Genomic DNA, 14,114 nt, shown 5'->3' on the forward strand with positions numbered 1-14,114 from the left:
GGGAAAAATTAACTTTTTGAGGTGTGTTCTATGTTGCCAGGGCAGGTCTTGAACTCCTGGGCTCAGTGGGATCTTCCTGCTTCACCATCCTTAGTAGCTGACAGGCATGTGCCACCATGCTTGATAAGCAAAATTTGCTTGTCTTGGTTGTCCTGCTCTCATTTTATGTAAATGAGGACAAATCATTCTGTTGAAATTATACTTTTATTTTATGTTTTAGCTCTTTGAGGCAGGGTGTCACTCTATAGCCCAGGCTGTCCTAAACTCATTATGTAGGTCAATCAGCCTTAAACTCATAGTGATTCTTTGCCTTAGCCTCATGAGTGCTGTGATTACAGGCCTGAGCTACCACATCTGGCTAGATTATACTTTTGTTTTTACCCACCCCCTTTTTTTCTTCAGTGTTAGAGGTCTCCAGGGGCTCCGCATACATGGTAGGCAAATGTTGTACCACTTAACTATATAGCCTTCCTCTTTTAAACCCTTTAAGAAGAGCTGGAAGATGGCTCAATGGCTAAAGGTGCTTGTTTGCAAAGCCTGTTGGTCCATGTTCCATTTCCCAGGACTCAGGCAAAGCTAGGTGCACAAAATGGTGCGTGCATCTGGAGTTCGTTTGCAGCAACAAAAGGTCTTGGCACATCCCAAAACTCTCTCTCCGCACTCCCCATCTCTATCCTTGCAAATAAACAAAAAGCCTCCCAGAAATCTATGTTTTTTTGGGGGGGGGGCGTTGTTTACTAGTACTATAGATCTGTTATTTAAACAAACTTAAGATATTTCTTTTTTTTTTTTCTTTTGTGGTAGGGTTTTGCTCTAGTCTAGGCTGAACTGGAATTCACTGTGTAGTCTCAGGGTGGCCTTGAACTCATGGCAATCCTCCTATCTCTGCCTCCTGAGTACTGGGATTGAAGGCATGTGCCACCATGCCTGACAAAGATATCCTTTTTTCTTTTTATAAAAATTATTTATTTATTTGAGAGAGAGAAAGAGGCAGAGAGAGAGAGAGAGAGCGCGCGGGCACTCCAGGGCCTCCAGCCACTGCAAATGAACTCCAGAGCATGTGCCTCCTTGTGCATCTGGTTTATGTGGATCCTAGAGAATTGAGCCGGGATCTTTTGGCTTTGCAGGCAGATGTCTTAACTGCTAAGCCATCTCTCCAGCCCCCACACTAAGATATTTTTTATAAAAAAGATATTCTTGGTGTTCTATTCCTAATCCTTAGTCGATGTGACATCATTCCCCCCAACAGTCCACTTTATTGCTGCTTGCTTTGCTTATTAGTAATTCTATTCTCCAGTGAACCTTACAGATCTACTGAGAATTCTTAGGGCTAGAATTATATTTTGTATCTTAAATATAAAATCCTATTTTAGATTTTTAAAATTGTCTCTTCCTCTCATTCTACCCCCCTCCTGTGTTGCAGGGGGGGGGGCATGCTAGAATCTCCAGATGTTGCAGATAGACGTCAGACACATGGCTACTTTGGGTCCAACTTTGCAAGCAAGTGCTTTTGACTGCCGAGCCATCTCCTCAATCTCTTGAAACCCTATTTTTTTTTTTTCTTTTTCAAGGTAGGGTCTCACTCTAGCCCAGGCTGACCTGGAATTCACTATGGAGTCTCAGGTGGCCTCAAACTCATGACAATCCTCCTACCTCTGCCTCCCAAGTGCTGGGATTAAAGGCATGTGCCACCACGCCTGGCTTGAAACCGCATTTTTGATTAGTAAATCCTATCTGAAATATTTCTGAGACTTTTAGTTAGTGATGCCATGTTTAATAAAATTATTTAATTATAGATGTAAGTACATACATTATACCAGCACTGCTCCAAAGGTCTTTTATATAACTAATCTTCATAAATTGAAGAGGTAAGTACGGCTACCATTTCAGTTTTTCAGGTAAAACTAAACAAATTAAATAATTTGGTCATGATCATACAGCTATAAGCAGCTTCAGCAAATGTCCCTTTAAAAGCCTTTCACAAATATGAAGAGGAACACTTGTAGTTTATGATTTACTGGCACATGACCTTAAAACACTGGGTTATTTTTTAATATCCATTATTAAATATGTTCCCCAATGTATTTATATAACCAACAGGAACAGTCTTCTAACTATACTTCACTCAAAAGAAATTCAACTAAGATTCTATATTTTTCCTTTGACCTGTTAAATAGCAAATGCCCAAGGTAACAACATTGTTGAAATGTCAAGAAGAAATTTAAGTACATTTTATAGACATTTGGTTTTCTAATAGATAATTGTATGAGAAGTTTTAAGGATCTCAAGAATCAACCTTTGGTCTTAGCTGTGTTGAACCTTTCCCCTTGTGATTTCAGTATGTAATGATCACTTATAAAAAATGAACCTAGATTAAAACATAACAAAGTTCTTTTTAATCTTAAACCTTTCTTGTGCTCAGACTTATATTTTGAATTGCCAATAACATGCCTTTGGAGGAATCTTCTGCAAAAGTCTCAAATTTACAATGTATCAAATTGGCTTCCTCAATGCTAAATCTGCTATGGTGTACTTCCTCCTTAGTGGACACTTGGGCCTCATTCTTGACTCTTCTCTCCTGCTCACCTGCAATCACTCTGTTCTGTAATTTCAGTCTAACAAATGTCTGTTGACTGTGTCCTCTTCTCTCCATCTCCTCTGCTATTATCTTAGCTTAGACTACCACCTCTACTGGTTTTCAGTAGTTTCTTCATTAGTGTCTCTATCTCCCCCCCCCCCCCAGTTTTTCTTGAGGTACCATCTCATTCTAGCCCAGGCTGATGTGGAATTCACTAGGTAGTCTCAGAGTGGTTTCAAACTCATGGCAATCCTCCTACCTTTGCCTCCCAAGTGTGAGCCACCATGTCCCTCTCTTTTCCATTCCTTACATAAGACATGGAGTGACCTTTTAAATCTGACCATTCTAATCTTTTCAGTGCCTTGCTTGATGCCTTGCATTAATTGATACAAGCTTATCCCTTAATAAAGTTTACAAGACCTGCCTCCCTGGTCTTTCCATAGCCTCTCTGGCCTATAGATGAACTACAGTTCATCTGCCACAGTGCAGCTAGCCAGGTTACCCATGTGGCATGTGCTGCAAGGTACTCCAAGGCTTAATTCTTCTTCCAGAATCCAACAGCTAGTCAATAAGGAGGAGGCTCCACATGGTTTATTCCTCTTTTTAAAATCTTTTTTTAAGGGAAATTACAGTTTTCTTTCATTTGTACATTGCCTACTATTTGAAAAATATTGTTGGTAAAATAGCTAAAAGGCTAAAGATAAAGAGGAATTTACTATCTAAACTGATCTACCTAGACCCTTATACATGTCTAATACCAGCTCTCTAGCAGTAACAAACCAACATTCAAGAAGTTTAATTGTTCATCTAAGAGCAGACCAGTAGGAAACAAGAGGTAAAAGAGGACATGTTTATTGAGGTAGTGCCTTATAATTAAGAGGTAAATTAAAAATATGAAGTTTAAAATTTCTTTATTTCTGTTTTTCAAAGTAAGATCTCACTCTAGCCCAGGCTAGCCTGGAATTCATTCTGTAGTCTCAGGATGGCCTTAAACTCATAGCAATCCTCCTACCTCTGCCTCCCAAGTGCTGGGATTAAAGGTGTGTACCACCATGCCTGGATCTAAATGTTTTGGGGGGTTTATTTGTGCTTAAGATTTTTTTTTCAAAGATTTTATTTTTATTTATTTATTGGAGATGGAGAGAAAGAGAGAGTGAGAATGGGCATGCCAGGGCCTCTAGCCACTGCAAATGAACTCCAGATGCATATGCCACCTTGTGCCTTTGGCTTACGTGGGACCTGGAGAATCGAACCTGGGTCCTTAGGTTTCGCAGGCATGCATGTTAACTGCTAAGCCATCTCTCTAGCCCATGCTTTAGATTTTTTGAGGTAGGCTCTTGCTCTAGCCCAGGCTGACCTAGAATTCACTATGTATTCGTAGGCTGGTCTTAGACTCATAGCAATCCTCTGCCTCCTGAGTTCTGGCATTAAAGGTATGTGAAACCACACCTGGCTAAGTGTTAGGTTAATATCCATGCTTTCCTAACTTGATGCATATGTGAAATTACTATAATTTCTAGAATTAAAATGGAATAAAGAGTTTCACTGTTTCTACTTTTTTCAATCTGTACTGTTTGAGCTGAGTGTACTTCCCTTGGTAAGCTGACATGAGGAATAGTATATGAGAAGGGTCTGATGGCAAAATATAGGGTGAAAAACAGAGCTCTTTTTTGTCTTGTAAGTTATAAATTCTGAGTGGTATCTTAAAATATGCCAGAATTATTGTAGAAGATCCTTAAAAGGTCTACTTTTATAATAAATATCAACTAAATTGCAGAAATTTTATGTCAACTGTACAATCAATATCTATGCAGTTTTGCATAACAATCATGGTGATGTGACAATATAGATGTTAGCAGTAGTCTCTATCATAACTTTAAAGATACCATATAAAAATTGGTAACACCTTTAAGACTAGCCCAGTGTATACCAGTGATTGTCTTTTGTGTCAATAATGACAGAATAGGGCTGGAGAGATGGCTCAGTGGTTAAGGTACTTGCTGGCAAAGCCAAAGGACCCAGGCTTGATTTTCCAGTATCCACATAAAGCCAGATGCACAAGGTGGCACATGTGTCTAGAGTCTTTTGCAGTGGCTAGGAGGTTCCGGTATGCCCATTTTCTTTCGCCCTCTCTCTCCCTGTCTCTTTCTCCCTCTCAATCTCTTTCTCTTCCTCTGCCTCTGTACCCCCCTGTTCACTATGTAGTCTCAGGATGGTCTGGAACTCAGTGATCCTCCTGCCTCTTGTCTCCTGAGTGCTGAGATTAAAGGTGATTACCACCTTACCTGGCTTCTTTTTCTTTCTTTTTTCAAGGTAGGGTCTCACTCTAGCCCAGGTTGATGTGGAACTCACTCTGTAGTCCAATGCTGGCCTTGAACTCACGGTGATCCTCTGTCCCATGAGTGCTGGAATTAATGGTATATGCCTCTATGCCTGGTTTCATTTGATTTCCCTTTTTTATTTAATTTATTAGTTTTCTTTTCAGCAAATATAGGCAGTTTGGTACCATTGTTTAGGTTCATCCATGACCTACTCCCTCCCAATGGACCCTCCTTGTTGATGCAAATGGTTCGTGCATTGTGGAGTTAGCCCACAGTTCTTGGTACGATAAATGTCTCTGCATATCATGACCCAACATGTGACTCTGACATTCTTTCCATCCCTCTTTTGCAAAATTTCCCTGAGCCTGTTGGGTTCATTTTTGGTCTGCTTCAGTGATGAGGTGTTGGGGGCCTCTGAAGCTCTGGCTCTCTGGTTTGGTAGGAGTTGATTTTTCTCTGTGTTGGTCTCCTTCGCCTCTGAGCTGGTATCCGGTTCATCAGGAAAACAGCACTCTTGTTTGTTTCGCCAATTTTCCTTAGTTTCAGTAGGGCCCCTTTTGAGGTATGATGGGGCAGCTCTCTCCTTAGGATCTGCATATATCTGAAAAAAAGAAGCAGATTCTCCAATGGAGAGTAAGTTCGAACTGGGAAAATTGAGGTAACACTTACTTTTTAATAGAGAGTTTAATAGGTGTAGGCCCTCTTGTACCCCATGATTGATGATAGCTTGATATTGTAGAGTGGGCTTATGTTTGGATATGGTTCTGACTTGTTTCCCAGCTCCAGCTATGGGTCCTGTACCACTGAGGGGATCAGTTAGCCAAATCAAGAGCAGTTGGTTCCCCACCATGGCTGTGTGCCACTATTGCACTTGTGTGGACATCACACCAGTTTATTTGTTGCTAATTGGGTTAGACCATGAGTTGCTTGGACAGATATTGGTCATTTCCCCCAGTCGCCCATGTAGCACCTTCTGGCACTAGACACACTGACTGTCTGGGGACTGACTCTCTCCTGGCTTCCACCCATGCCGTTCCATTTTACGTGTCAGCTGCGTATGGAGTCTTCCTGCAATAGGGTCTTACCACTGACCTTTGGTGGGTCATCAAGTACTCTGACAGAAGTCTGTCACTGTTTTAGGAAATCTTGTAGGTTTCTCTGATCAAAAGTTCATTGTGGATGATAGCTCCATGCTGGTAGTGGGGGTTACAGGTCAGTGCCCACTAAGAAAATAAGGAAAAAAATAACTAATATACAAGAGTTAGAAAGGAGAGAGAGAGAGGAAAGAGGGGGAGAGGGAGGGGGGGAAGATGTAGAAGATTTAGGTTAGTCTTCATCCTACCCTCTCCAGTGTCTTGTGGTTCAGATGTTTCCTGTAAGGGTCTAGTGAAGGTTCAGCCATTTGGTCTGCCTTTTAGGAAGTAGAATTTTATGGTACCATTGCCATTTAGGTCCAGATTAGTGTTTCCCACCCCTTCGATGTCCTCCCCTCCCTCCCCATCCATCCTAGTGTCTAGTCCCTGAGATGCTTGCTGGATATGTAAAGTATCTTGGGTAGATTCAGGTTAGGTGTTGTAGATGAGTGAGACTATGTGTTGCTTTTTTTTCTGTGATTGGGTAAGTTCACTGAGAATGATCTGTTCCAGGTTCAACCATTTTTCCTCAAATTTCTTTGTGTCATTTTTTCTTGCTGCTGTATAGAATTCCATTTTGTAGATATACCACATCTCAATTATCCATTCTTCTAGTGATGGACATCTGTGTTGATTCCAGCTCTTAGCTATTATGAATTGAGCCGCTACAAACATAGTTAGCAAATCTCTCTGGCTTGTGGTTTGAAGGTTTTAGGGTAGATGCCCAGTAAGGGTATAATTTGGTCTGTTGGTATCTCTATAGTCAGGTTTTTCAGGAGTCTTCATATTGCTTTCCAAAGTGGTTGTACCTCCTACATTCTCACCGAGAGTGGATGAGTGTTCCTGCTTCTCCACATCCTCACCAGCATTTATTTTCATTTGATTTTTTGATGTTTGCTATCCTTATTGGGGTAAGGTGGAATCTCATAGTTGTTTTAATTTGCATTTCTCTGATGATTAGGGATGATGAACATTTTCTTAAGTGTGTGTTTGCTATTTGTATTTCTTCCTCTGTGAACTTCCTGTTCATCTCTTTGCCCCATTTTATGAGTGGGGTGTTTGTCTTCTTATTGTTTAGATTTTTGAGTTCTTTGTAGATTCTAGAGGTTAGGTCTCTATCCATTGGATAACCTGCAAATATTTTCTCCCATTCTGTGGGTAAATTATATGCTTGTCTGTAAAGAAACTCTTCAGCTTCATATGATCCCATTGGTTGAGTGACTTTAAAGATCGGGAGCCACTGGGGTTTTGTTCAGGAAGTCTTTCCATTCCTATATCATGGAAAGTACTTCCTAAATTTTCTTCCAGTAGTATTCGAGTTTCTGGTCTTATGTTGAGGTCTTTGATCCATTTGGATTTGAGTGTAGTGCATGGTGAAATGTGTGCATCAAGTTTTAGTTTCCTGCATGTGGTTATCCGTTTGTCCAGCACCATTTGTTGAAGATGCTATCTTTTTTCCAGCCTATATTGTTCGGGCCTTTGTCGAATATCAAGTAGCTATAGTTGCTTGACCCAAAATCTGGGTCCTCATGTCTATTCCATTGGTCTATACTCCTGTTTTTATGCCAGTACCATGCTGTTGTTATTACTATGGCTTTGTAGTATAGCTTTAGATGAGGTATGGTAATGCCACCAGAGGTGTTTCTTTTGCTGAGGATATGTTTGGATATGGGAGGCCTTCTGCTTTTCCATATGAAATTTGAGATCATTTTTTCTATCTCTGTGAAGAACACTGTAAGGATTTTAATTGGAATTATGTTAAATCTATATATTGCCTTTGGTAGGATTGTCATCTTCACAATGTTAATTCTGCCTTTCCAGGAGCATGGGAGGTCTTTCCATCTTCTCAAGTCCTCCTCAATTTCTTTTTTGAGAGTTTTTATATTTTCGTTGTATAGATCTTTTACTTCCTTGGTTAACGTTATTCCAAGGTATTTTTTGTTGTTGTTGCTATTGAAAATGGGACTATGTCCCTTATTTCTTTTTCTGTATCTTTGTCATTTGCATAGAGAAATGCTACTGACTTTTGTGCATTGATTTTGTATCCTACTACTTTGCTATAGGAGTTAATCACCTTCAGGAGTTTTGGGATGGGTCTCTCAGGTCTCTTACATATACAATCATGTCATCAGCAAATAGAGCTAACTTAACTTCTTCCTTTCCAAATTGTATCCCTGGTGCGGCGTTGGTGGTATAGTGGTGAGCATAGCTGCCTTCCAAATTGTATCCCTTTTATTTCCTTCTCCTGTCTTATTGCTTGAGCTAGGACTTCCAGAACTATATTGAAAAGCAGAGGTGAGAGAGGACATCCCTGTCTTGTCCATGATCTTAATGGGAATTCCTCCAGGTCCCTCTCCATTAAGTATTATTTAGGCCTTTGGAGCTTTGTATATTGCCTTTATTATGTTAATATGTGAACCAGCCATGCCAATTCTCTCCAATGTTTTGATCATGAAGTGATGTTGTATTTTGTCAAAGGCCTTTTCTGCATCTATCAAAATGATCATGTGGTTTTTATGTTTAATCTTGTTTTTGTGGTGTATTACATTGACAGATTTTCTTATGTTGAACCACCCTTGTGTTCCTGGGATAAATCCCACTTGGTCAAGGTGGATAATGCTTTTGATGTGTTGTTGGATTCAGTTTGTGAGTATTTTGTTCAGGATCTTTGCATCTATGTTCATTAGGGAAATAGGCCAGTAGTTTTCTTTTCTTGTGGCATCTCTGCCTGGTTTTGGGATTAGGGTGATACTAGCTTCATAGAAGGAGTTGGGTAGCTTTCCCTGTTCTTCAATTGTGTGGGACAGTTTTAGGAAGATTGGTTTGAGTTCTTCCATGAAGGTTTGATAAAATTCGGCTGAGAATCCATCTGGACCTGGACTCTTCTTTTTGGGGAGGTTTTTTATTACTTTTTCAATCTCCATGAGTGTGATGGGTTCATTGAGGTGATTAATCTGCTCTGAGTTTAGCTTTGGTAGATGATATGCGTCCAGGAATTTATCCATCTCCTCCACATTTTCCAGTTTTGTGGAGTAGAGGTTTTTGATATAAGTCCTGATGATTCTCTCAATTTCACTTATGTCTGTTGTGATCTCTCTTTTCATTTTGAGTTTTGTTAATTTGGAGCCTCTCCTTTTTTTGCTTGATCAAATTGGCCCGAGGTTTGTCAATCTTGTTTATTTTTTCAAAGAACCAGCTCTTTGTTTTGTCAATTGCCTTAATTGTTTCCTTGGTTTCCAATTCATTAATTTCTGCTCTGATTTTAATTATTTCTTTCCTTCTGGAGCTCTTTGGGTTGGATTTTTCTTGTTTTTCCAGTGCCTTTAGGAGGATGGTTAGGCTATTGATTTGGTATCTTTCTGTCTTTTTTATGAATGCATTGAGTGCTATGAATTTTCCCCTGAGGACCGCCTTCATTGTGTCTCATAAGTTTTGGTATGATGTATTCTCATTGTCATTCAATTCCAGGAATTTTGCAATTGCATTTTTTATTTCATCCACTATCCATTTATTGTTTAAGAGTGTGCCGTTCAGTTTCCAGGTGCTGTTGGGATTCTTGGTGGGACGTTTGGTTTTGATTTCTAGCAATATAGCATTGTGATCTGATATCATGCAGGGAGTTAGGTTGATTTTCCTAAATATGTGGAGGCAGTCTTTGTGACCCAGTATATGATATATTTTAGCAAATGTTCCATGGGCTGCTGAGAAGAATGTGTTGTCTGTGGATTTGGTATGGCAAGTTCTGTAGATGTCCGTTAGGTGTAAGTGTTCTATGGTTTTGTTGAGCTCTCTTACTTCCCTGTTGAGCTTCTGTTTGGATGATCTGTTTATTACTGATAATGGTGTGTTGAAGTCCCCAGCTATGATGGTGTTGGTGATTATTTCTGTTTTAATGTCAAGTAGGTTTTGTTTTATGAACCGTGGTGCCCCTGTGTTTGGTGCATACAGATTTATGATTGTAATATCCTCTTGATGGATTGTTCCCTTGATAAGTAGGAAGCATCCTTCTTTGTCTTTTTTGATTATTTTTGGTTTGAAGTCTATTTTATCCGATATTAATCTAGCCACACCTGCTTGTTTCTTATTCCCATTTGCTTGGAATATTGTTTTCCACCCTTCCACCCTGAGGAGGTTTCTGTCTTTAGTGGTAAGGTGGGTTTCTTGAAGGCAGCAGATTGAGGGGTCTAATTTTTTGATCCACCCTGTTAGCTTGTGTCTCTTGATGGGTGAATTAAGGCCATTAATATTTAGGGTAATGACTGTGAGATTTTATTTTATCCCTGCCATGTTGTGGTGGTAGAGGTGTGTTGGTGTTTTCATGGAATTTGAAATTTTTTGTGTCTACTCTATGTTTGGTTGTTGTGATCTTCTTCTTGTAGGCATTTGTGTTTGGTTATTTGTTTCTTCTCTGTGAAGAATTTCCTGGAATACTTTCTATAGGTTTGGTTTTGTGTTCATATAATTATATTATAAAGCTGAGTTTTGCCATGGAAAGGTTTTCTTTCATGATCAATTATGAGGAAGACTTTTGCTGGGTATTGTAGTTTAGGTTGGAAGCCATAGTGTCTTAGAGTTTGGAGAGTTTCATTCCAGGCCCTTCTAACTTTCAGGGTTTCCATTGAGAAGTCTGAAGTAATCTGATGGGGTTTCCTTTGAAAGTGGTGTGCTGTTTTTCCCTAGCTGCTTTTAGGATTTTCTCTTTGGTGTCAAAGTTTGGGGAGTTTCTCCTTTGGTCCAGTCTGTTTGGAGTTCTGTTTGCTTCTTGTATGTTCAAGGGCCTTTCTTTTAAGAGACTGGGGAAGTTTTCTTCAATTATTTTGTTAAATACGTTCTCCATGCATTTGGTCTGAAATTCTTCTCCTTCTGGTATTCCAGTGATTCTGATATTAGGACGTTTAAGTGTATCCCACAATTCCCTCATGTTCTGTTCATAGGAACTTTTGAACTTACTGAAATTTTTGAACTCTTGAACTTTTTCTTCCATCCTGTCTTCCAGATTAGACTTTCTATCCTCCACTTCACTGACTCTAAACTTGTGAGCCTGTAGAGAGTTTTGGACTTGCTCAATTAAGTTTGCATTTTCTACTACTTTTCTATGTATCACTACCATTGCTCTGTCCAGCTCCATTTTCACCTCATTTTCTGATTTTCTTGATGAATCTTGGAATTCATCCTTGCATTTCTTTATGTTTTCATTTAGTGTGGCCAGCTGATTTTTAAGGTCCTCTTTTTTTTTTCACACTCCCTCAACTCTCTTAGGTCTCTTTGAATTCCTTCCAATGTCTTATCATATTGTGCTAGGTTAGTGATGGTAACATTGACACAATTATTGGTCCTTTGTTGCTTTCCTGCAAGTTCTAGCAGTAGTTTGGTCATGGTTGCATTGCTCATCGCTTCCACTTGATGTTCTGATCCTAAAAACTCTTGTATGTTTTGGTTAGATGTAATCCTTGTTGGACTGGGTGGTCTATCTGGATTTTCTTGCATTTTATTTTTCATGTTATTTCTTTTGCGCTGTGGTCTACCCATAACAGTGTATGGGCAGGTAGGTGGGTGGACCAGCCTGGGCTGTAGCTCAGTGGGAATCCAAGGCAGCCTGGGGCCATTGCCAAGCAGCCTGGGTTTTGGCTCTCACTTGCGAAAGCCGTCTATCTACTACCTCACACGGGCACCAAAGTTGCCTGAATTCTCACCCAGTCATACACCAAAGCTGCCTGCTTCGAGCTTGGAGGAGGACTGAGGTAGCAAGCCCTGAAGCTTCCCAAACTCTGGCTGGGAACACTGGGACCTGCAAACAGTCTTCACTCCCTGCCACAGGGGAGTGGGGGATGGGCGGCGACGGACAGGTAGGGGATGGCACCTGAGCTGGCGCTAGTGACTCAGTGTGGGCTTGTGTGGCCCTTGCTGTGGGACTGGTCCTGCCATGCATGTAATTGTAGTGCAGAGGCAGCTGCCACAGGCACAGGATCAGAGCACAGCAGAGGCTGGCTGGCAGGCGTGCAATCGAAGCACAACAGTAGAGTTCCCCACGGGTGTGGAGATTCCTGCAGGTGTGCACACAGAGCACAGCAGCAGAGGTCCTTACGTGTGTGTGATCAGAGAACAGTGCAGTGGGCTGGCGGGCACACGATTGGAGCACAGCTGCTTGGGGCATGGGGCGCGTCAGCTGTATGGGTGTTTAGACTACCCACCTGAGAGGGGATCTGCAATTCCCTGTTTTTGCCCCCTCTGTGCCCTCCCACTGACAATAAGACCCTGATAACCCTTAATTTCTTGCCTTTCTTTCCCCGGTATTTGCAGCACAGCTAGGCGGTCGCCATTTGGCCAAAAGTCCCTGATTTCCCTTTTTTTTAAAATCCTGATGTTGGGTCTTGTTCTAGCCTAGGCTAACACACATGCATGCACACACACACATACACATACACATACACATACACATACACATACACATACACAGAAGCTAAAGCTATGATAGTCTGGTTATTATATTCAGTCTTTTAAAAAAATTATTTATTTACTTGAAAGTTAGAGAGATACAAAAATAGGCAAGGAGAGGGAGAGACAGAGAATGGGTGCTCCAGGGCCTTCAGCCACTGAAAATGAACTCCAGATGCATGTGCCCCCTTGTGCATCTGGCTTACATGGGTCCTGGGGAGTTAAACCAGGATCCTTTGACTTTGTAGGAAAGCATCTTAACCAGATAAGCCATCTCTCCTGCCCATATTTGGTCTTTTTAAAAAAATATATTTTTATTTCTTTATTAGAGAGAGAGAAAATGGACACACCATGGCTTTTAGCCACTGCAAACAAACTCCAGATGCATGAGCCACCATATGCCAAGGACTTATGTGGGTACTGGGGAATCAAACCTGGGTCCTTAGGCTATACAGGCAAGTACCATAACCACTAAACCATCACTCCAGCCCCTCCCCCCTTTGTTTTGTTTTTGAGTGTGTGTGCTGTATGCCCAGTGAGCACATGTAGAGGCCAGAGGAGGACGTGGGTGTCTTCCTTCTGTTGCCTATCCATGTGTTTCCTTGAGATGGAATTTCTCACTGAATCACAAGCTGCCATTTTCAGTCAAACTGGCTGACCAGTGAGCCACAGTTATCTGGTTTATGCTCACCCCCAATTCCAGGACTGAGATTATAGGTAGGTATAGCAGCAGGTGTGGCCACACCCATCTGTTTATATGGGTGCTGGGGAATTTAACTCAGGGTAAATCAGACCCTTCATGCTTACGTGGTAATCTTCCTGCTGAGCTATTTCCCCAATATTACGTACCTTTTTTCCTTCTTGAGGCAGGTTCTCATTCTAGCTCAAGCTGACCTGGAACTCATTCTGTAGCCCAGGCTGGCCTCAAACTCATAGTGGTACTCTTCCCTCGGCCTCTGGAGTGCTGGGATGTGTGCATTACACCTGGCTCCCAATATTCAATCTTAATAAAATGTTCATATAAACTCTTCTGAGCAAAGCAATGGTTGAGTGGTGCAAACACTTCATAAAACTGCTTTGTGACATACTGTAGGTTATGAGTGACAATAAACACAATTCACATTACAAGATATCACAGTTTTTTTTTTTTAAATCACATGAAAGAGCCTTTTCTTCTAGCTGCTCTGTCTGCCTACTGCCTATGTGTGCCTCAGGCTGCTACCCAAATATCTTTTGGGCTCCATAGAGAGCTGAGTTTCTCAGCCTTCCAGGAGCTAATTCTGGATTTTAGCCTTGTAAGTTAGCCTTATACTTAGGTTTCTGCTTTCCCTCTGCAAAGCAGTGCCATGAAGGGTTTCACCTGGGAGGCCAGTCCTGTATATCTCTTCATGTAGTGAGAGAGGCAGGAACTCATCTGAGGTTCAGTGATGTGTAAGAAACTATCAATGATTAATATAGTACTGTTCTCTAGGCCAGTATTTTCCAAAGGTTTCTGGCCTTTACAATCATCTAGGGTATTTAAAGCTGCAGATTCACCTTCTTTTTTTAATTAGCATTTTATTTATTTATTATTTATTTGACAGAGAAAGAGGGAAACAGACAGAATGGATACATGCCAGGTCCTCCAGCACTGCAAACAAACTCCAG

The 14,114-nt window shown here is 40.9% G+C and overlaps 1 protein-coding gene across 1 annotated transcript in view; it reads left to right on the forward strand.

Annotated features, from left to right (window-relative positions):
- Positions 1-12,841, forward strand: part of Rragd (Ras related GTP binding D) — an 82,996-nt gene extending 70,155 nt beyond the window's left edge. The window contains exon 8 of the mRNA XM_045155509.1: positions 12,797-12,841. The gene's annotated coding sequence lies outside the window, so the exon portion shown is untranslated. The remainder of the gene's footprint in view (positions 1-12,796) is intronic.
- The last annotated feature ends 1,273 nt before the right edge of the window (positions 12,842-14,114 follow it).

This window comes from Jaculus jaculus, chromosome 7 (genome assembly GCF_020740685.1).
Source record: "Jaculus jaculus isolate mJacJac1 chromosome 7, mJacJac1.mat.Y.cur, whole genome shotgun sequence".
Taxonomy (NCBI): domain Eukaryota; kingdom Metazoa; phylum Chordata; class Mammalia; order Rodentia; family Dipodidae; genus Jaculus; species Jaculus jaculus.